Source organism: Grus americana, chromosome 20 (assembly GCF_028858705.1).
Source record: "Grus americana isolate bGruAme1 chromosome 20, bGruAme1.mat, whole genome shotgun sequence".
NCBI classification, from domain to species: domain Eukaryota; kingdom Metazoa; phylum Chordata; class Aves; order Gruiformes; family Gruidae; genus Grus; species Grus americana.
In genome coordinates, this window is record NC_072871.1 from 2,162,819 (window position 1) to 2,185,007 (window position 22,189).

Below are 22,189 nucleotides of genomic sequence, written 5' to 3' on the forward strand. Positions count from 1 at the left end.
CTCCAGTATCGAAACTGGTGCTGCAGACAGTGTGATGCAGCGAACATAAACCACTATGGATTGATTTTGACAGTGGGTTGCAATCACACAGAAGCCTGCTGTTTACTCTCCTCCCCCTCCTCACGCTCCCGTGGGTAATATTTACAATTAGGGCACTGTGCACACATCTTTGGTGTAGTGTCTCTGTGCTGAAGGTGCTAGAAGGGCAAAGCAAAGTCCCTGAATCAGTCTTCTTTGAGGATTATTTTCTAAAGCATCCATATTCATTGCAACCACGTGGGCCACTGATAAGCCTTGAAAAGTGTCTGGAATACAGTGAGATCCCATTAAGAGACTAATTTTGTCTACCCTTACCAATGAACTTCTGGAATTTAACTTAAACTGGATTTGTCCAGTGAGAGGTACGCTGACCGCGTCTCCTCCTGCAAAGGCAACCTGCTAGACATGCAAGCAGGGATTTACTTTGCCTTTATGGAAAAATCTGTCCCTAATTCCTGCCTCTCTGCACCAAGGTCAGCCGTGAGGTCTCGGGCTGCAATGGCATGTTCATGCTGGGCACGAAATAATGGATCATGAAGGGGAGCAATGGCTTGGTCAGTCGTGGGGCTCCTGATAAGAAGCAGACATGGGGCTGAGCTGCTGTAATTTCTTACTGAGATGATGCACTTGCTAAATTATCATTCTGCCTACCAAAAATATTGGAGATAGCAAGAATGTAAAATTGGACCAAGACACCTCTCTCAGAGCTGGGAACTGCTATCTCCTTGATAACATCCTTGGTGGGACCACGGAGGCCTTTCGTCCTTGCCCCAGTTTCTAGCATTTGCTGCTCTAGCAACATTTTCAGACCCAAAGCAGCGGGATCCTGGTGTTAACACAATGCTACAGTTTAAAAGAAGGAAGCAGAGCACGACAGATGATTACCAGCTTTTGTATTAAATGGTCACGCCTTGAGATGGGAATGATGAATGGCAGGTTGTAATATCTAGTTGTCTTGGGACTGGCGTTGTTTTCATCGTAGGAGATGAGAAATAATCTTGTGTTACTGCCGCATTTATGGTTTGTAATGTTGCTGTATTATTTTCCTTTTGCGGAGCGGGGATGATGACAGCACAGGTTAGCTGAGGCTGTGCATCCATTGAAGCCATGCCAATAGCAGGCAGCATGGTTGCTCTCTTTTGTGGGGAAATAAATAGCTGTTTCAGTGGTCAGCAACTCCAGCAGTTGTGCAGGCTTCTCTTTACAGCTGTGCTACCACTAGACTGTCCTTACAGCGTGGATGAGCTGACCTGCCCCTCAGCTGTACATTTGGAGGGGAAGAGAAAAAGGGCACGGTAATTTATACCGGAAAAACGCAGGTATTGTGTGAAAATAATTCTGGTAGGCTGCAAAACTCAGGAGCCCGCTGTTGCTCTGCAGTGTGGTTTGTGGGATCCTGTCAGCTGGTTTGGCATTTTGTGGCTTTACTATAAATGGTGATAGCGATACAGTACTATGCATTAACACTTTTTTTTTTTTCTCTCCTTCTGAGTGCTCTTCCATGCTTTGCCACGATGTTGCAGACTAGACTGACAGAGTAAAAGCCACCTGCAGATGCTCTGTGGGTAAAAAGAGGATAAATCCTTTTCAGATTTTGGGCATACATTCCCACAGCTTCCTGCTGTCCCAGCCACTGATGACACAAAGAACCGAGTGCACTGTATGCAGCTAGAGGTGAAAACCTCAGTAGACTCCTCCACAAGAAGTCTGACCCAACTGGCCAGTACAATTGAAGTAATTCATTATCTGCTGCCTTTCATCTGACCATCCCTCTCAGACCTCTGAAAGGTGTTGAAGACTGAGGACGTTTAGACCATGTCCTCAGATGGGCCTGCATTTTGTGGCAAATGGAGTGTGAAGAGTGAACGCCAGCCGTGCTTCCAGTGGGTCACTCATTTTTGTTTAGATACGGGGCTCAAAATCTTATTTTTTCAAGCTAGTGTGAATGAAGATGCTCAGTCTGCGAGATTCAGTCATCATCATACAAATATGTTTCTTCCTGGGACCAGTGGCCATGTCAAACAAAGCAAGAAGCCTCTGTGTTCATTGGGAGCTGCTGGTCCCCCCCATACTTAGAGATACCACTTTCCCGAGTCATGTCGCTGCCTTCTCTTGGTTTTCTTCTGTACTTGGCATTGTTCAGACCCCTGGCAGCCTGCCTAGATGGGGTCGTAGCTACACTGCAGTATGTTGGTGGAGCTGCCCCGAGCCTGATAAACCTGGGACACTTCTGCAGCGTGAGCAGAAAGCTTCACGGGCTCTGAGGGTCTTGGATTTACTGTGCTTGTGCAGCTTGTTGGTACCTTGTGTACCTCCTCCTGTGCCAGGGGACACACCTGATGTGGAGTATACAGCATCCTGTAGGCCACCTACCTCCTCTAGCAGCAAAAGCAGAATTATTTAAGTATTGCTCTGTTCTGCTGGTACTTTTAGGCTGTTTCCATGACTTCTGCGAGAACTCATGGATAATGAGACAAGGTACCAGAGTTTCCAGGTTCTGCAGTACTAGACAGATGGTTGCCATTGCATCAGGCTTGTATTCCAGCTGCAAATTATATAGGCAATTCTTAGCTCTTTTCATACAAATGAGTCTTTAAAGGGAGTCTGCACTGAGAGTAAAAAATGCCTACATGAGTTTTCGGCAAGGCGGATTTTTGTCTCTGTTGCACTGTGTTGGCACCACTGGACTTAACAGCATCGCCTCTGGGTCAGACCAAAATGCATGAGGAGCCTCATATCATGTTTAGTCCATGAAAGAGCAAGGAAGTGCGGTACCTAGGATGGAATGATTAATTGTATACCCGGGGTATAGAGGTCACAGCAGGGATATTAGAAAGGTGCCACCAATTTACTCTCACGGTGTTGTTAAACACACTTTTGTTGGTATTTCTGAGGCTCCCCGTGAACAGTGAGGTGGGTCGCAGTGAGCCAGCCGGGAACGGTGTTTAAGGAAGGCTCCCCTGCTCTGCTTCTTCCCTACGAGTAATTGTTTGAAGGAGAAGGGATTCGCTTCCTCCCTTCTCTCTCATCATCTTCATCCAGCTGCAACTTTCATACTAGTCATGACAAACGAGGAGTGTCAGAGGTGGATTTCACCGCATCACGTACTATCTCCCATTCGGTAAATTAGTAATACGCCACCATACTTTTCTGCGGGAATGTCTCTGTCCTGGCTGCTTTTTCAGCCAGGTTCAAGGCTGGGTGGGTTTTTAAATGATGATATTTTAAAATTTGAGAGCAGCTTTGATTTATTGACCTGCTGCCTCTATGAATCGAGCTGTCTGGGCTGGCATCTGGAGATAAGAGGCTGTCGAGTAATTGCTTATTATTGACTGATTGCCAGCTCGGGCTGTTTGCTTGAAGAAGAATCAATGGCAGTCAATCTTGAAAGTCTAAACTCTCAGGGAGTATGACTGGTTTCCAAATTGGGAATGACAGGTCAGGATAACTCCATATCTGATAACCCAACTTCATGTTTGGGTGTAATCCTGCAATGGAGGAGGAAGTGCAGGACATGATCTTCCTGCATCGAGGCTTTCACATCTGCTGGCTTTAAAGTCTGGGATTTTTCTTTGCAGGGATTTTCAGGGACAAATCCCATCCTGGCTCCAAACCTTCCTCCAGGAAGCTGGGGCGGTCTCAGCCCCACCTGCCATGAGTGGGAGGTGAGGGCAGGATGAGTGCGGGCATCATTCGTGAAGTCCCAAAGGATAGAGCAGGGAGGGGTGGATGAACAGCCTGTGCTATGACACATCCAAACCAACCAGTTTGGATGCTTTATAAATAAAACAAAGCGCCTATTTTAATGCATGGTAACAGAGATTTCCTTTCTGTGGGTGATTCTATTTAGGTGACAACAGAACAAAATATCCAGTGTCACCATACGTTTTATCATTCCTTACGGAGACTGTCGCTATGGTGAGCGTTCGTTTTAAAAAGCAGACATAGCCCTTATTTAACACTATCATGACATGATTCACGTGTAGGGCATAAAACATAAAAGGGGCTTCATGGCATCAAAGGCATTCAAGACTTTTTTTTTTTTCCTTTTTTTTTAAATGTTTAGATCTTTGTACTGGCTGGGGTGAAGTCTGGCAACTGGATTTGCGAAGCAGTGTCACACCTTCGGCTGTAGCCCACTCCAGATTTTCCCCAGTGCTCAGGGGTTGCAGGCTGGTCTCTACAAGCAGGGTTTAAAACTTGAAATAAGAGCCTTTCGTGGGGGAGGGGGAGGCTTGGATCTCTATCAGCTACAAAGAGCAATTAAGCAACAGGACATAAAATAGATAAATGGGAAGGGGAACAGCAGTACCCTGGTAATATGGGAAGATGAAAATGGAAGAATCTACTTCTAAAGTATAAAAATTTGTCTTTTGTTTTAGAGCTTTATTTTCACCAGTGAAAGCTCTGCTTCAGGGTGCACTGTTTGGGGTGAGGGAGAAATTCCTGAAATAGAGCAGTTTAATCTACAGAGGTCTAGGAGAGAATGGACACAATTACTTGAACAGCCTTGTTTAGATACTGGATTTGTTGTCTACTAGCAAATCCTCATTTGCATGGGTCCTTAATCTGTGGAGTTAAATGTGTCTCAGGATCTGTTATCTACTGTGCTGCAGAGTTGAGAACTAGATTTTTAAAGCTGTTCATTTTTATTTGAATGTTCCCCCTCCCCCCCCAACCCCAAATTATCTTCCGGATATTTTTGAAAGCAAGGATGAGCCAACAAGTGATACAAAAGAAAAATCTGCCAGTGAGAAGAAGCTATTTTTGATTTAAGATTCTGTGGATGAACTGTCCACCAGCTTGTAGAGAAAAGCCAAGATCAGACATTTAAAACGTGTGTCGCAGGGAAACCACTAGCCCCCCCCTCTTCCTGAAAGGGCACATTAACGTGAAATCTTTTAACCTCGTTGGAGGTAGAGGGTTGGGCAGAGATCCTTTCTGGGGCTCTAGGAAGGGATTAGCCCTTATTTTGGGGGCTGTTTAACTTTGCCTGTAGTCCTGAAATGGCATTTCCTCATGTCTGCAGCAGCCCTCATTTCATGAAATGGATGCAACTGCTGAAAAAAGATCTCGCGTGAGCATGCTCACTGGAAGATTAATCCTTTAGAGGGAGTTGGAGAGTTAAGCTACTGTAATTTCTCTGCAGTTGGCTGCAGTAAACAACTGCTCTAAAGACACGAGGAAAAAAATTGACGGAGGTATATGGGATTAATGTACATATCTTTTTGTGTTTCTACTTTAAGGTTGAGGGTTTGATAAAGGTTTTTCTCTAAGAGCTGGGGAAGAGGGATCTGTGTAATGATTTTATGGGTGACCTTCATGTTGTGGTTTCTTTTTTTCCTCCAGGCCAAAGTAATCCTATTTCCGTGCAAGGCCATACTGAGGCACGGGCTGACTTTCTAGAGCTGGGGTAGAGCACCAGGGTGACTTCGTGTTGAGTTAAATGATTATACGAGGTGAGGCCTGCTGCACGTTGAGCTGTGTTGGCAGAAGGGAGCTGAAAACACCTAGTCCTGTTTAGTTGTGATCAGAACCCAGTGGGACTTGATATATCATGCTTCTGTTGGAAAGAAAATGTGTAAAGGGATTAGCTTTGATTGCCTACAGAATTATAGTCTTTTTTTTTTGTTTGTTTGTTTTTTAATTTACTTTGCTCCCCCTCCTCCTCATGCCTGAGGAACTGCAAACCTGTGTCAGATGGGGGAAGAAAAATAACTGTTGAGATATTTTGGCTTTACTTTGAAGGATGATCACTTTTCGCATGTTGAGGAGAGAATGCCTTGCCAGCAAGGTAAGTGTTGCAGGCACACGGGTTGCGTCAAGGTGAAACCGAGCTCCCTCCTTCCCAGTTGCTGCTTTGCGGGTGCATCCTGGAGGAAGGAAAACCTCTGTTAGTTCCTAGTGAGTGAATGGCGTTTTATCTACTCACCTCCAGAAAGTGTGGGTGAAGGAGGATGTGATTTATTGCCCTTGATGCTTTATATCAGCTTCCTCCAAATACTTACAGCTCAAGTGATGGAGGGCCAACCTGGGGGCTCCCAGGATGTCAAGCAGAAATACTCGGGTGGCTTGATTTTTCTCAGGCTGCTTCAACGCAGTGCTTGAGCTGGGAGAGGCAGTGCTCACTAACCACGGCTTGCGTCTTTACCTCTTAAAAACATCTAGCTAATCCTTCTGAATGATGAGGAAATGGAGGTGAACTGTCAGCAAAACTTGCCTGGCTTGGGGGGGGGGTGGGGGTGGGGAAGGGGCATCGTTTTGGGCGTTATGTATCTAACTGGAATAAATCGCAGCCCTTGAGCTGGAGTTGTGAGGTACCACTCCTCACCAAGTCTCCAGGACTCCGTACGAGTGGAAGAAGGGCACACTGTTCCTCCTTTGAGGAGTAAATAATAATAGATGCAGCTCTGCCTGCGCCACTGAAAATCTGTGTGTTGCATGGCTGTGACAGTCGTCCTGGTGTTACCCGGTGTTAAATGTATGTCCAACAGCAGCAGGATCTGTTTGCAATGTTGTGTATTGGAAAATGGCTTCGTATTTCCTTGGAGTGGTGTGAAGAAGGAAATAATAATTCAATAATTTTGCAAATGTCAGTGGCTCCCACTAGATTCGTCCTGTGGTAGCTGTCAGCTTACATGCGATACACAGGTGGATGCTAATGCTGTTGGATGAGTTCAGAAGGACAATTCTATTACAGACTTGGCTGAGCTCGAGGTGCTGCGTATTTGAAGAAGATTTTGCCACCCCAATATTGAGGTTTTTTTGCATAGTCCCTCCTTTCCAGAAGCTCTGGCTAGCACAGATTGTCTGTTCTGTGGATGGTTTTAGGGAACATTGATGGCTGTGTGCGTAGGGGGAATAATTAGCGACCAAATGCAAATAGATTGTTTCTTGCTGTTTCAAAATCATTGTAATTTCTATTGAGGATGGGTTAATTATATCTTCGTTTTGATGGGTGTAAGGAAAATGATAGAGATATAGCAATATAAATCTATATAGGGAGGGATGTTGTTTTCAGAATAGTGTTTTGGAAATGGTGAGAACAAAGACTTGTCTCTTGGAGGACTGTGGTTCTGTCGGGATCCAGCGGTCTTGCATGTTTCTCAGTGGTGGATGAGTGGTTTCTATTTTGTGTTTTTATCTTATGCCAGCGCCGTATCTGTCACCACGACAAGGGCTTTTCAGTTCAGAGGAAAACAATCAAATTCTGGTGAAAGTGCATTTGGTTGAAGGGCCGAAGTTTTTTTGAAAAGCAAAGGTGAAAGCAAGAGAGTTAAAATATACTTCAAAACTGATTTCTGATCAGGGTGTTACAAAAATGCATCTTTAACCTAAAGTGTGTATGAGGGGAGCTGCGTTACCAGTACAGGACCCCAGGACTGGGCCGTAGGCAGAAACGAGGTGCTTGTCCCTGGCTCTCCCCCAGTGCAGGTCATCGCTGCCTTTCCCTTTTGCAGTGGGTGATTTTAGGGAGCCTGTATCCGTCATCTCATTCTTTATTGCAGCATCACTGGGAAAGGGAATCAAATTCATCCCTAAAATGGTTTGGACCAGCTTTAAACTTTTTTCTTCGGTCTCCAGTACCAGGGTGGGCATCTCTGGCCCCAGAAAACGGGGGAAAGGCTCAGCAAAAGGACAAAAGTGAGACTGTTTCCTTAGTGCCATGCCTTTTGGCTTGAAGCCAAAGAGTAAAGCCCTCCTCCTCTTCTTGTTTTAGAGAAAAATGGGGGAAAGGAGCTATTTTCAGTGGCTGAGGAGAGCCCCTAGCATGGAGCACTGTGCTTCAGCCTTACCAGGCCTTTGGAGGCCTGGGGACTTTGTGCCTCTGGATCGGAGCAGCTTTTGTGAGAGCCTCAGCCCACGGCTGCTTCCCTTCTGTGCCAAGAAGACGTTCAGCTCCTCTCCAGCAAGCCCTGGAACTGATAAGTCTGAAAGGAAAAAAATAGCTACGTCCAAATTTAATTTCTGTTTGGTTTAAAGTTTGCAGATGTGCTCTCGGGCTCTGCCGGAGGAGCTCTGCAGATCCCCTCTGGAGTGTTCCTGCGGAGCGGGCACCTCGCTCCCCGTGTGAGCCCCCCAGCCCTCCGGTGTGGCCGAACTGAGCAGAGGTTGGTTCTTCAGCCTGGGCAGCTCGCAGCCTGCTGAAATGGGCGCGATGTCTGCTGCGAGGCAGGCTGTGAACCCCAGCGCCCGAGGGGATGGGGCATGTCTGCTTCTGTGCTGGCTGTAGGAGCAGCAGCCTGCAGGGAACCGGGGTGTCAGTGGGGGAGGCAACAGCCAGCACTCGGGCTGGAGTCACCTAGGGAGAGCAGAGGTGTCATCCCACCCCAAAACATTATCCCGGGTGTTTAACTCGCGTGTCCCGTGGGGCTGTGCGGGCTGCGGTGCGTGCAGGAAATGCAGCGCAGGGAACTCCTGCATGCTTTTATTGAGATGAGTAACTCAGGCTTTTCAGGAGGATTCATTGCCTGAATTTGCAGGCTGCTCTCTTTAGATTTCTGTGAAAAATTCTGGCCGTATGGCCATTTTTGTCTCTTTTCCATCAGCATAATTTTGTTCAGAGGAGGAAACGAAACCTGAATTTGGGACTTGCTCACCTCTCGGGTGTTGTAGCAGCCAAGGACTGTATTCAAAACAGAACAAAATGGAACTGAATCTCACAGGTGTATCTAAAGAAACCTTATGCAACCCTGGCAATGACAGGGAGGAGAAAGTTACTGTGCTGAGTATTGCATCAAAGTCCCAGTCTTTAATAATCAAATGATGGCCACTTCAAAGCTCGGTGTCTTTGCTTCTCTCCCTTCTAACTGCTTCGGCCAACCTTTAGTCAATTGGCAATGACTTTAAAACCAGACATTATGATATAAGCCTTGTAATTATTTGCTGTGATTAATCCTCTTTCTGCTGTGAAGCTGCGTAGAAGGGTTTTCTGTAATGCACAACATTTCTCCGCCTTCATGCCTTACCAAGATTCACTTCAGAGGAGGAGTTTTATCTCCTGCTCTCCTGCCTTCCTGACCATTTTGAAATCCAGCTTATGCCAGCGTTTCAGCTTCCTTAGTGCCCTGATCTAGCTTCTCGCTGCTGCAGCCTTGCTTCAGGCCTTTTTGCAGCGCTCTCCCTCTGCCCCGAGCCCTCCTGCCGGGCTGCCAGGTCTTCTGCACATCCCGGGCGAAGCAGGGAAGGACCTTGCGGCATCTCCCCAGCAGCCCCCGTGGGAGCCCTGTGCTCCTGGGAGGCTGGTGGAGCCCTGCTTTGAGACGGACTGGAACAAGCCTGAAAGCAGCAGCTGGCAAGAGGAGACTCCCTACCCCCTTCTCCCTGAGGATTAATAAGTGAAGTTCTGGGCACGGGGGAAAAGAGCTGCATTTTTTTTTAACCTGGCTGTGAAATTAGTAGAATAACTCCATTCCCGTGGTGGATGAGGCTTTATGAATTGATTAGTGTGGAGGATGTATGTTTGAGCTTCTGAGTGTTAGAGAAGCAATACAATGTGGTATGTTATGCTTAGGGAAAATATAGTCTGTGGTGAAAGGGAAGATGGAAGAATAATCCTGCTTTACAGACGTGCATCCACCTGCAGGGGAAAGATGGAATAAACAGAGCAGGGAGAGAGCAGAAACGCAGGACACAGGGCTGTGAGCATGGCCGTTGGAGGAGGAGAGGACTGGGAGGGACAGATGGAGAAGGCTGTTTTTAAAGGTGGTGGTGAAGTGACTTGGTGACTCCTAAAAAAAACCAACCCCCCCCCCAAAAAAAAAACCCCACACCAAAAAAATAAAAAAAAAAAATGAAAAGAAGAGCAAATGAACTGCAGGTGATTCTTCAAGCGCCATCTAGGCTGTGACCTACTTGCTGCCACAGTGATATGCAGCTAGAGGAGCAAACAGAAGAAATGGCTGTTCCCTGTGGGCAGGGCAGGGGTGCCGATCCACGCGGGAGCTCTTTCTAGTGGTGCTTTCTCCAGCTGCTGCGATGTGGCTGCACCCGGGCACCTTGGGTTTGCAGAGCCGCTGCTGGAGAAAGCAAAGGGAGTAGCTTTGTGTCACGCATTTCCCTCTGGTGTCACAGCGGTGGAGGGAGACAGTGCCGGATCCTTGAACCAGGCTCAGATTTACAAGCTGGTTTAAACACGTGGGCTCCTTGATGCATGAGCGAGCTCCTTCCCTGGAGGGGCGCAGGGCACTACGTAACTGACCTGTCTGGGGACATGGGTCACCAGGACTCGATAGGAACAGTAGAAATTATTCATCCCTAACCTCCCTAATAATCCATTGCAAACTAAAAGTCTGCTTTCTCCCACTTCTGCTCCTTCAGGAGCCCCCACTAACCTGATCATTCTTAATCTCATCTTATTTTCCAGATCATCAATTTGATTTCTAAGTACTTTTACAGTCCTTAGTGTTCCCGGGAATCTGTGTCTCCATCAGTTATCTCTGTTTCTTTTTCGAGGCTGTAGCAACCTTGAAACATGGTTTCCATACTATTTTTAAAACTCACACCGCTTATTAGAGGAGTCCTTCAGAAATAACTGTACAGTTCTTACCAAGATATCCCAAAATTTTCTCAGTAAATAACAACTTCATCTCTTGCTAATATGAACTTGAAGGTTCTCCTTTTCCTCTTGTTCATTTCTCCCACTGGGGTTTGGGAGTTAAATGCTTTACCTTTAACTTTATTCATATATGTATACATGCATGCCACAGTGTATCAGATATTCCTTTAACTGTATTAATCATGATGCTGAGCACCTAGTGCTACAGGCTGGCGTCAAGTAGTGGCATTGATTAGACAGTCGCTCTTCTCCTTTGCATTCATCAGCGAACATTAGCATATAACCTTCTGTTGCTTGATTTTGAAACAGGTTCCAATATCTTCCACAGTGCTTGAAATCCAGCTAAATTCATTCCTCTCAACAGACTCAATGTGGATTTACTGGGGGCAGAGCCTTGCGTGGGGAGGGAACCCTAAACCAGTGACCTGCTGTCACTGCCCGGTGCTGTGGCTGCTCTTACTCCGGTGAGACCTTTCCCACTGGGATAGGGCTGCATCAGGCCTGGGGCTGCTTCAGATTTACCTCTGGACAGAATGACATTGGGAAGTGGCCTTTGTATCTTTTTTTTTTTTTTGGGTGTTCGAAGTTGCTATATTAAATAATTTTTAAAAAGTGGCTCTAAGAGTGCCTGAAATGGCAGCCTTCCTCCTGTTGATGGCATATGGGGAGTTATTTGTGAGTTAGCAGTCCAAGGTTAACTCCAAAACTTCTGCGCTTGCCTTGCAAACTCCATCCAAGAAAATCTTTTCTTTGGAAAGAAAAATGAAAAAAAAGTCTTCTGTTTTTCATAAGTTGTGAATTATACTCTTGTCTAAGCTGATTATTTTATTTATTCCAATAATCCTCTCTTCCAGAATAAAGGAAAATTAATTGTCTTCCTATTTCCATAATGATTTGCCCTTCAGACAGTTGCCAGGCAAAGTGCTTAAAACCTGAAATGAAAAGATGGTGAATGTTTAAAATCATTGAGGAACATGTTTGTATTTTAATAGGGTGGTATTCAAGTAGTCCCAGAGAGTGCTATTTGCTCTGTGTTCTGTAGGATTATGAGGGTGTTTTTTTTTCTTCTGCATATGTAAATGGGGTCAAGCCTGCTGTGGTAGATAATGCAAGTCTTATGTAGGATTTTGCTAGCAATATGGACTGCCTGCAATTGAAGCCCTAAAATTATCCGGCATTAATGGGGAGCGTTGTCCTTGGGCTTCATTGTGCTTGTTCGCTGGGAAGGTGGCTTTGCTGCATTTCAGTGCCTGGAGATGGGCAAGGACCTCTTTCCTTACAGGTGTCCCTGCAAGAGCTTTTCACTGATACTTGCCTCTTGGTTATTTTTAACTTTTCTGACTGAAAAAAAAAAAAGTTACCTGATTAATTTGGGAAAATGCTGGAGTGCTTCCTTAAAAGGCTCAAAAGTGATGTAATATTCAGTGATGAATCTGAGGGCTAAATTAGGACTTTTGTCAGTGCGTTGGTTGAGGAAGGGAGTTTCATATTTTATCAGCTCACACATTTATTTTTTATACCAGGCTACGCGCTCAGGGCTCCTGACTAGCCAGGCACACCGGCGAAGCCGGCGTGGAAGCAGTGGCACAGCTCCAGATCTAGACCAGCGCCAGAGGAGTGGTGAATCTGCCCTCCTCTTTGCTTTCCAGTTTTATTCCAACAAGCTTTGAGAAACACATAAAGACGTGGAGCTGCGGATGGCCGTGCTTCCAATGGGGGATTACACTGAGGGCAGGCGAAGAGAAAAAGCATGACGTGTTAAAAACAAGAGTCTTGCCTAACGAAAAGGGTTTGTTTGCCCAGTCATTCACATCCCTGTAAGCGTTGCACATCCAGGTGTGGGCTTCCAGGTGTAGGGACAGCCAAGGTGGAGCTCATCTCCACCGTATTCAGGGAGAAGGTGCTGGCACCAGACCTGGATGTGGCCCTGGCTCTTTCCTCATCTCGCAGCATGACCGGAGGCGTTGGGGACAGTTTCAGTGCTGTGTTTCAACACAAGGAACCACATGGCAATAAATTCCTCATATCTGTTGTACGTTTCCCTCTCCCCTTATGCGAAATTGCTCCAAAGGAGCAGAATGTAATCCATCATGGAAGAAAGAAGGGTAGGAGTTAATTCATTTTCATGATCTTTCTGTAGCACTTAGTCCAGCTAATAGTAATTTGTCTTACTTGGCTGCTGCAGTAATCCCATAAGGGACCCACTGGGAGAAGGCTCGGCACAAAGGACCCGTGGCCCCCAGGTATTTCCATTAGATGAAGAGCACATGTGATCATCTGTTGCATTTACAGCCTGAGTTTTGTGCTGCTATCTCAAGCAGAAGAACAATGGAGGTATCTTAATACCACCCAAGTCTGGGAGCGTGCCATACCCAGGTGAGATAGCAGTCCATCGCCCAGATGTCCCTTGGCACAGGGGCGGGAGGGGGACTCTCTCCTGGTTAGAGCGAGCTTAGGGAACATAAAACCAGGTGTGTGAATATCCTCCTCAGGTCTCACCTGCTATGCTATGCATACAACAGTCTTTTGTTTTCTGTTAAACATCATAAACTTGGCAGCAGAATTCATTAACACGAGTCCCGACAGACTTTGATTTTGCCAAAGATTGATTTTGAATCACTCTCCCTACTCTTAGGAGATCTCTCTCTCTCCTCCCTGTTCAGAAGGTCCGGGGAGGGTGTAGGTGTAGGCTGCAGCATAAAACCGCCCAGTTTTATTCATTCTGTAGCTGGTATGGATTGCTATTTCTTGCTGTTGGTGTACTTGGCTTGTTGCGCATAGCATGGAAGAAGTTATCCCAGACAGAGAACACTCAGGTAGCCACCTCCTGTCTGTCAAAAGCTACCCTTGATTTCAGTATTTTAGGCTCAGTCTCTTAAATCACAGATGGAGCTGTATTTCCAGCGAGTACAAACCCATACAGTTCATTGAAGTAGGTGAAACTACTCGAATTTACAGCAGTTACAGTCCTGATCTGTAGGCAGCTAGCTCCATGCTTGCTGGCATGGTTGCCAGAAGGGCTTTTGAAATGGCAAAGGTTATGAAATCGTGGCAAGGAACATGAGAGGACAGGCGCTGGGCTAGAGGAGGACGCATGCCCCTTCTACAGCACAGCAAAGACTGGAAAAGTGGGTGTTACTGCCTGTATTTTGCAAAGGCACCTTCCTCATGCTCCAGGCATTTCATGTGCTAGGCAGTGACCTGTAGGCCTTTCTCAAATGAGAAGAGTTTTACAGACTGGCCTTTCCTCCTGATCTTTTGATGGCTCTTTGCAGGAGTAACTGTGTTTGTTAGCTGGGGGCTGTTACTAGTCCCGTGAGACAATACCGCTTTTGAAAATTAATAATTTTTTTTTAGCCACTATACTGATAATCCTGTCCTTTTGTCTCCTGTTCCCCAAGGGAGTTTTTGCCCTTCCTGGATCTGATCCTGATCCCTGCTTGCGAAAACAAATCCCGGGTTGCTGATGAAATCAGTTGTCTGATGCACTGCGTCATCTATGATTGTGCAGGGAGGGAAGGAACCGGTGCCCTGCCAGAACAGCAGCGCATTAAACGTTTTGCCTCGGCTGAGGGTGTCCCATCTTCCCTTCTCTGTATCCCCTCTCTAGCTGAAGTAAGAGAAGTTTACCATATCTGGGTCCTCAAGAGTATTTTCTCTTGGTCTTGTGGTTAGGATTGATTGTTGCACGGCATCAAGAGCCTTTCCTTCCTCTCCCCTCCCAGCACTTCAGGTTATATATTACACGTGCACAGGAAGTGGATTGAAGGGGCTAATAGATCTCTGTCGTTAACGATGAGCCTGTAAATGAACGTTTAGTGCTGGCAGTATCACTGTGTGTTCTGGTCTTTCATCCTCTGGAGCTCGTGGACAAGAAAATGATGAGAAGCAGGCGATGGTAGGTGCTACCCTGCCTGTTCAGCTCCTCCCAGTGAGCAGCTCCCCCAAGAAACACCCTTGGAGCCCTGCCTTTTGGAAGGAACAACTTGTTTTGACTGTCCTTGTTGTGAAGCAGCCTGGGCTGACTGGTTTTTCTGTTGGGCACCTTCATGATGAGCTGGTGTTCCCGAGATGGTAGCTCCAAAGCCATCGCTAGGTCCCTCGTGTGAACTTCAGGTGGAAGAGGAATTCACAATGACCATGCGTTTAGTAGGCTGCGTAAAGAAACGTATCTTTTTCTCTTATTTTTGTAAGATTGGTAGTATTGTTTGCTTTGCATGTTTTATTTTCTTTTTTGTGGTTGTCATTTTCTTTGTCTCCGTGCACCTATAACATCACAGTGCTGAGCACAAATGTGAACTATAAAATTAGAGCCATCCATGAGGTCTGGGACAGGGGGTGGGGAGGAAGGGGAGGCGTTGCTTCCAAAAATCTGGTTAAAAATCAAACTGCTGGATTTTGAGTGACAGTTCAGTAGTAGCTGCTTGTCTCTGTTTACTTTTCCTTGGGATTTGGAAACCAGCACAGGCCCTGTCGCCTGCAGTAGTAGATGGACACGTAAATTTGCACAGAGTTTCACTAGCCTGCTGGGGTTGGGCTGGGGCACATCTGGAGGGCTCATTTCTCAGCACTGCAGATTTGTTGCTTTCCCCACAGAGCTATTGTCTGAAGAGACACCGATAGACATTCGCTATTGATTCTTTGTCTGGAGAGATAAATATATATTTATTTTTTTATGTGAGTATCTATATATTTTTACACAGGAAATTGACTGGAGAAACTCTTCTCTTTCTGAGTCACTGTTGCATTTTGAAGCACGTGGAAGAGTTGCGCTGGTTGAGATGATGCTTATTGGGCCTTTTGGAGGTTTCCAGGGCTCAGGAAAAAAATGAGGAATGGATGATTTAGATTTGGGGGAACAACAACAAATCCCCCAACAAAAAAAATAAATCTTTATAACATTTAAAATTTTCCTTCTCCCCCCACTTCCAAATGTGCTTTTTTAAAGAGTTACAAATGCTTGTTGGCATAGAAACTACAGAATCTGAGTGAAGCATGCAAATGTAAAAGGAGCCATTCTGCCTGAGCAACATGGACTGAGCCTCTGCAAAGCTGGCTAAAATCTTTTACGAGGCAAAGAAAATTGTCCAGATGTTGCTCGAATTATAATGGCACTAAATATTTAGGTTTTTCAATTTCCACTTAAATCCAAAAAAACCTTGAAATGTAGGGAACACAGATCCATTACCAGTGGGCTTTCTTTTCTTCTGAAAGAAATCGTAGTCCAAAAATATTGCTAAAATCTGTTTGGCTCCGAGTAGTGCCAAATGCTCATTAAAACATGTGGATATTTCTGTGGTTTAATCTGTTAGAAATGCATTCGGGATCCAGTTATGTTAAATTAAGCAACAATATTGGCCTGGATGTTGTTTGAAATATTAAATGTGGCAGTCAGAACACCAAGCAAAATGTTTGCACATTTTAATCGCTCGATGAGTAATTTTTTTTATATTTTATTCCGAGGAATGATCAAGAGCGCTTAAAAACTGTCCCCGCTCTCCTCGATTTGCCTCCTTCTCCCCCGCCAGGCTCCGCAGCATCCCAGCTTCTCGCTTCCCCTTCCAGCGCGGGGGCCACGATGGGATGGAGCCGTGCAGGGAGGATGCTGCTCCCTTTGAGCATGCTCCTCGCCACCTCCCGTGGTGCGGAGCGCGTGGACACACTGGTGTAGGCCTCCGAAATCCTTGACGGGAATCTAAAAAAGCCAGCACGGCCAAACAGAGGTATGCATCACGCTAGGCTTTCCTTAAGAGATTTTTACTGCTGATTCTTCACTCTGTTGGGGTTTCCTAAAGATTGCCTCGGACAAAACCGCCTCTAAACTTAAATGGCTCAGTGACATGTAGCAGCGGGTTGTCTCCCCGGTTAGTTTGTCCCCCGTGCCGGAGGCTCCGGCAGCATGGAGCCTCTCTGCTCGCCAGCTGTGCCCTGCAAAGGGCCGTGCCGAGGGTGCTGCTCCCTCTGCGCCTCTGCCTTCCCGGCAGGTAAAGGCCACGGACTGCAAAGGCACTTCGTCTTGCCAAGTATTTATTTATTTATTTAATTCCCCAATTAATTTTCTCGTGGTAAGACGGGCCCCCTTTTTTGTTTTCCCTGCTTTAAATGCAGCTGTGCCGAGGAAGGGCTTCGCTGTTGTGAATGTCGGAGCGGATGGCAAAGCCATGAAATGCTGCTCACAGTCTGCAGTGCCGTGGGACACATTCATAATATATAGGATGTAGAAAATATCACTGCTGGGCGGGTTTTTAATGGGGTGTGGGAGACTGTTTGTTTTTAAATTTGACACATCGCACAAGTAGTTCTATATCGGTGCCTTGTTTGTTGTTTAAGGTTAAAAATGAGGGTAGTTGGGTATATTAGCAGGTTTTTCTACAGGCTTTTGTTTTGGGGCCTTTTTAATTGCGTGGCAGCTTGTGTTGTATTAAAATGAGCACCTAGCTGGAAAGTGGTACGAAGCAGGATCGTGTTGCCAGTACCTGTGTGTGACTTGATAGCATTCACGCCTCTTTGTTGTCAGACATAAAAAGGGCAGTGTAGAAGGTTGGTAGGCTCAAAATTCAACTATGCTTTGTTATTTTTTTTTCTTTTCTTCTTTCATATAAAGTGCATACTTTTCTGTGGGATACTTGGGGTTGGTTTTTAAAAAAAAAAAAACAACAAAAACCCCTGAAGCTTCAGTGCAATTTCCTTTATTATTTTATTTTAAACAATAACTATATGATGATAAATGGGGATTGTTAATGATTCATGATGGAAGAAAGCAAGTGAAAATCTAAGGCTTAATGGAATGGAGGTCATCGCTGTAAACGTCCTCAGGAAAAGCATGCTGGGGAGGGGAGGCAAAGGTCCAGAGTCAGAAGAGAAATCAGCATCAACCCTTCTTTTGGCTAGTTTTTGTGGCTGTGAAAAGCACTGTGTGGAGGGTCCAAGCCCCAGCAAGGTCCCTGGGAGGAGCTCTGATGGCTCCATCACTGCTTGCTCCTTTGATGGCTCATCCCATTGTCCCACTCTTGTCTTTGTCAGCTTTGCTGTAGGGACCCCATAGCACAAATTAACTTCAAGCAGGTGCTTAGTTTATTTAAGCAGGGTTTTTTATGCAGGTTTTTTTATGCTGTCGTTGAGGCTATGATACATGGGAGAGGCTGAGGCACGCTCTTCCCCTGATTTGTGTGTTAGCTGTGCAGGGCTGGTCGAGACCCCTTCCCCAGTCCCAGCTGCCCAGACCTTCTGCACCTATGCGGTCCTCACTTTTCCAGAGCAAGCATGAACTTTGGGAGGTTTGATTAAGCAGTAAAGCCTGGGTTACCTCCAGTTATGAGTGTTGTATGAGAGGGGGTATCTGATATCGCCTAAGCCTTTGGCTAAAAACTGTGGGCTTGCAAAGCTGCCGCGGTGTGGCAGGATGGGCTGTGGCGTGCCAGGGGAGCCTTCAGTTCCACCACTTGTTTCACCCACCAATTTTATTTGCCAAGGGATGTTTTCTCTTCATTGTTGGACTGGGTTCACATTTTTGCTGCACTAATACTTGTTTAACAGTTCACCTTATGAGTGGGGTGGAGCAGCCGTTTAAAACCTGAATTTTCAGCCAGGATCCGATATGCATTTAATAGAGCAGCATCATTAGCAGGGCAGGACAAGGTAGGCCAAGCCTGTAGAAAAATCTTAAATAAAGGAGTTAACTCATATGGGCACACATCCACGTATGTGGAAATACAAGGAAGAGTTTTCCTGCGCTCAGTTATACACATTATCACTTCTCATTGGTCAGGCGTTAATGGGGAAGAGTATTTAGGTTTATCCTTAGGTTATATTAGGATACCAGAGACTGTTCCTGCGGCAGCAGCACCTTCCTATCTGTTGGGTCAGTGGAGTGTTTGTATATATTTGGAGTTAATTTGGTGGGTTTTGAGACTAAAGCAGAGATCTTAGCAGGGTTTTTTGGGTTTTGGTTGCTTCCATGTTGGTTTGCTCACTTTCAGAGTCTGCAGAATAAAGCAGTTAAGCCTCGTTGCTGCCCGCACCTCGAGGTCAGCAGCAGCAGGATCTTTGGTTTAAAACCTGCCCCAAGAGGATAGTAAGAAAAGATTAGAAAGACAGAAGTGGGATGGAGAGAATAAATTAGAAACAGAGGAGAAATTAAAATTAGGGGAAGGGAGTTCAAAACAGAAGAGAAAAAATGGCATGGATGATGAAACTTTAAAACATGAGGGGTTGGGCATCTGTGCGTGTGAACAAATGCAGACAGAAAAAACTCTGATCCCAAAGCAAGGTTAATGGAAAGGCACTTGGATATATAGGCAGGAAGATGGGCAACAGGTGAAGATGGCAAACAAAATGAGGGATTGAGAGGCAAGTGCTGATCATTGTCTCTGCAGCAGGCTGCAAAGTATTTGCTTTAATAGTCCTTTATGCCAGTGACTAAAAAGTGATAGAAAGAAGTCCCTTGAGCCCTGAATATGGATGGAGTGAGGAGCGGGAAGGACTGACCCTTCCATTCTCCACAGGGACCATCTCAGAGGGTCTCTGGTTCCCATCATTTAGGAGAGGCTGGAGAAGGCAGTGCTCTACCAGGCTGAGAAACCTTCTCATTTTGAAGGTCTCCCACAAAACCCGTGAATGGTTGAAGGGAGAGGAAATTGAGCACAAGTGTACCTGGCTAATGGATGAAGAAATCGTGTTAGTCACATTTCCCACATGTGTGTCGCAGTCTTGCACTGTCCACAGTGCCAAAAGTGCCATGTTTGCATCAGGACAGGTGACTGTTCCAGCACTGCAGCCTGGTGAAGACAAAACAAAGGATTTTTTGACCTCTATAGCTAGTTTAAGTTAATTTGCAATTTCATCCTATGTATCTTTACTAGTAAAGGCAAGGTAATATAATTTTAACCTTCATGTAAGCTATCTTCAAGTAGCCCTTCTAACACAGACGTGCACTGGCTTTTGCAGTGAAGATAGATCTTCCATTTCATTATCAATTACATGGAGAGAAGGAAATTAATTGTGTTACGGATAGACATTGCAAATCTGAAAGGTGTGAGCTCAGTGGAGTTTGCTTCTTACCAAGAAGTTTGGCTTTCACCTGCATTATATATATCTGGCAAAATATTTGGTGAATTTTTGTGATGAGATACAGGCTGAGTTGACCTTAATTCTGTAAGGAGCTTGTTGTAATGCAGCTGTGCAAATCAACACAGCTGGATCCCTTGGGATGTAGCTCTTTAACACAAAATGATGGCAGCAATCTTCCTTCTTCCCAAGCAGATTGACAGACTCCTGAAGGTAAAGTTAACTGATGAGTGCAGGGCAGCGTTACAGGGATAAGAAATGACGGATGAGAACCTGGTAAAAATAAATAGATACGAATCCCTCAAATTACTGGACTTAGTTACTTTATATACAGCTTGGTGTCCTCCCTCCATCACTTAGATCTGAACAGAAGGTCCCACTTATTGGCATCCCTCCCTGCAGAGTTAGTCTTGCTGTATAAACACATGAGACTGGCATTTATTTAGGTTGGTGTGTATGAACTACACTGCTGCAGGAAAATTTGTGTGCATTTGTGTTGAACCACGTTTCTCTTCTTTTGTTGTTGCTTGTGCATTGCAGTGGATGCAGCCTCTTCTTGAGTTTTTATAGTTTAAAGTCAAACTTTGATTTATGACATCCATTCAGTCTCCCTGGGAATGGGGCATATTTAGATTAGCAGTGGGATATGCAGGGCTTTACAGGAACTTCTGTAATGCTTTTTTTCAGTATGGAGAGGAAGAAGAGTGTTAAATGCAGTTTGAAATGACAGGCGTTTTGGGCTGCTTTACAGCTGGTCCTTTACTCTGTTCCTTCTAAAGAAGGACTTAGAAAAAACCCGACCCATTGGTGCTCCAGGCACGTCACAGCATATTGACCTGTAAATATCCACCCTTGCAGGTTTTCACGCCAACATCTGAGGCATGTCAGGAAAGGGGAATATCAAAAATATTACTGTGATGACGGCAGTACCCGAGGGATGTTCCCATTACAACCATCTGGGCTAATGTCATTATTATCATGATCTGAGTGGGCCTTTCCCTCCCCCTTTCTTAAAGCGGAGGGAAAAAACCCACTGAGCAATCCTCCTGCTAGGATGAGAATATTGTCTGCCCGCAGTCAAGGCTTGGAAGCATTTGTGTTTTGTATCGGGTGTCTGCTGACACCTTACACCTGATCTGGCAAGGAGAAGACAGGACAGCTGTCTCCAAGGCAGGCTGCAGACCGACGGTACTCCGGTCTGGCTGGGAAGGTCCCTCTCTTGCAGGCTCAGGACCTTGCTTGAAGTCAGTCCTGTTTGGGCTGAAATTATATTGTGGGCAGAAGAATGGTGCAGGGCACATCTGCACGCAAAAGATTGCATGGGATTTTACTTCCTCTCAGGGTGTTTGAAGCAATATTTCACTAAGCCTAAAACGAGGGCACATTTGTTTTGAAGCAATTCCATGCATTTCAGCAGGGACTGTTTTGGAGGATGGGTCTCAGGAGCAAGCCCCGTACCTGCGGCTCCCAGGTGCTTTGCCAGACCAGAGCCGCAGCCCCCACATCGACATCGCTCTCTCGCGAGAGCTGGATGCGCCGAGGAGGCAATAAAACAGCTCCGTGATGTTCGCCAGGTGATGCAGCAGCTCTTCGCTTGACTCTCACCCGTCTGGGGAAGGATCATCCCGCAGACTGTGCGAGGCAGAACGAACGTGCCATGGTAACGCTGTGCAACACCCTCCCTCCACTGACGGTGTCTGGCTGTATATTGTCAGCTGCTCACTAGCAGGGAATCCTGGAAATCTTTCCTGGAGGGCCATATTCTGCCTGGCTGGCTGTTTTTCTTGGCTTGTGCATGAAAACAATGCCGAAATTCAGTTCCCCAAGCGCAGCAGGAGTCATTAATCAAAGGCACACGGGAATGAGCTGTCTTGGTGCGATACTCTGGTTCTGGGTTTTGAAGTCAGTGACAGGGATGATCCAGCTGCTAATAAGTTTCATGTGAAACTCCAGAGCTTTCTGCTACCAAGCAAATGTCTTACAAAACTGCTCGAGGAAAGGAAGCTGACTTCAGCAGTCCTTGAGTTTGTTTAATTGAAGCCCGAGAGTGATCAAGTGGCTGCCGAAGGCTGGCATTTGGCTTCCTGTTGCAGAAGAAAAATACTCAGAAATTTTTCGGTTTTTTTCCTATTGCCTGTGCACTTTTATTTTTGGTAGAATTACAGAACCAGAACCAACCACTTCTGCTTGCTTTTTCTCTGAGGTAAGGCTGCATGAGAGCGGAGGAGAAACTTCCAAAGGTCCATGATGCTTTTGATGCACATTTGAATTCAGGAGATCAGCACTGAGAAGGAGAGTCTGGGCTCTGCACAGAGCACTGGAAGGGTGAAGCCCTCTCCCATTCCTTGTATAATAAAAATAGTGCAAATGGTCTTTTTTCAGCATGCAGAGCTTCTCCCCAGTAGACTCCTGCCTGCCCCTGCTTTGCCTCCAAAACAGATTTTGGCCACTGTGGCAAAGGAGGAGAGGGGCTGCTGTGCGCAATTGCCGGTGTTTTGCAATGTTCATCTTTCCCCCATTCTCTGG

The 22,189-nt window shown here is 45.9% G+C and overlaps 1 protein-coding gene across 7 annotated transcripts in view; it reads left to right on the top strand.

Moving 5' to 3' along the window:
* EHMT1 (euchromatic histone lysine methyltransferase 1) overlaps nt 1–22,189 on the top strand; it is a 123,960-nt gene that overhangs the window by 15,576 nt on the left and 86,195 nt on the right. Inside the window, exons 1-2 of one of the 7 annotated variants that reach the window (XM_054848642.1) lie at nt 5,129–5,240; nt 5,389–5,498. The exons of 5 other annotated variants lie outside the window; for them this stretch is intronic. The gene's annotated coding sequence lies outside the window, so the exon portion shown is untranslated. Of the gene's footprint in view, nt 1–5,128; nt 5,241–5,388; nt 5,499–22,189 lie in introns of those variants that run through there. One more of the 7 variants, XM_054848637.1, reaches the window with a different exon arrangement.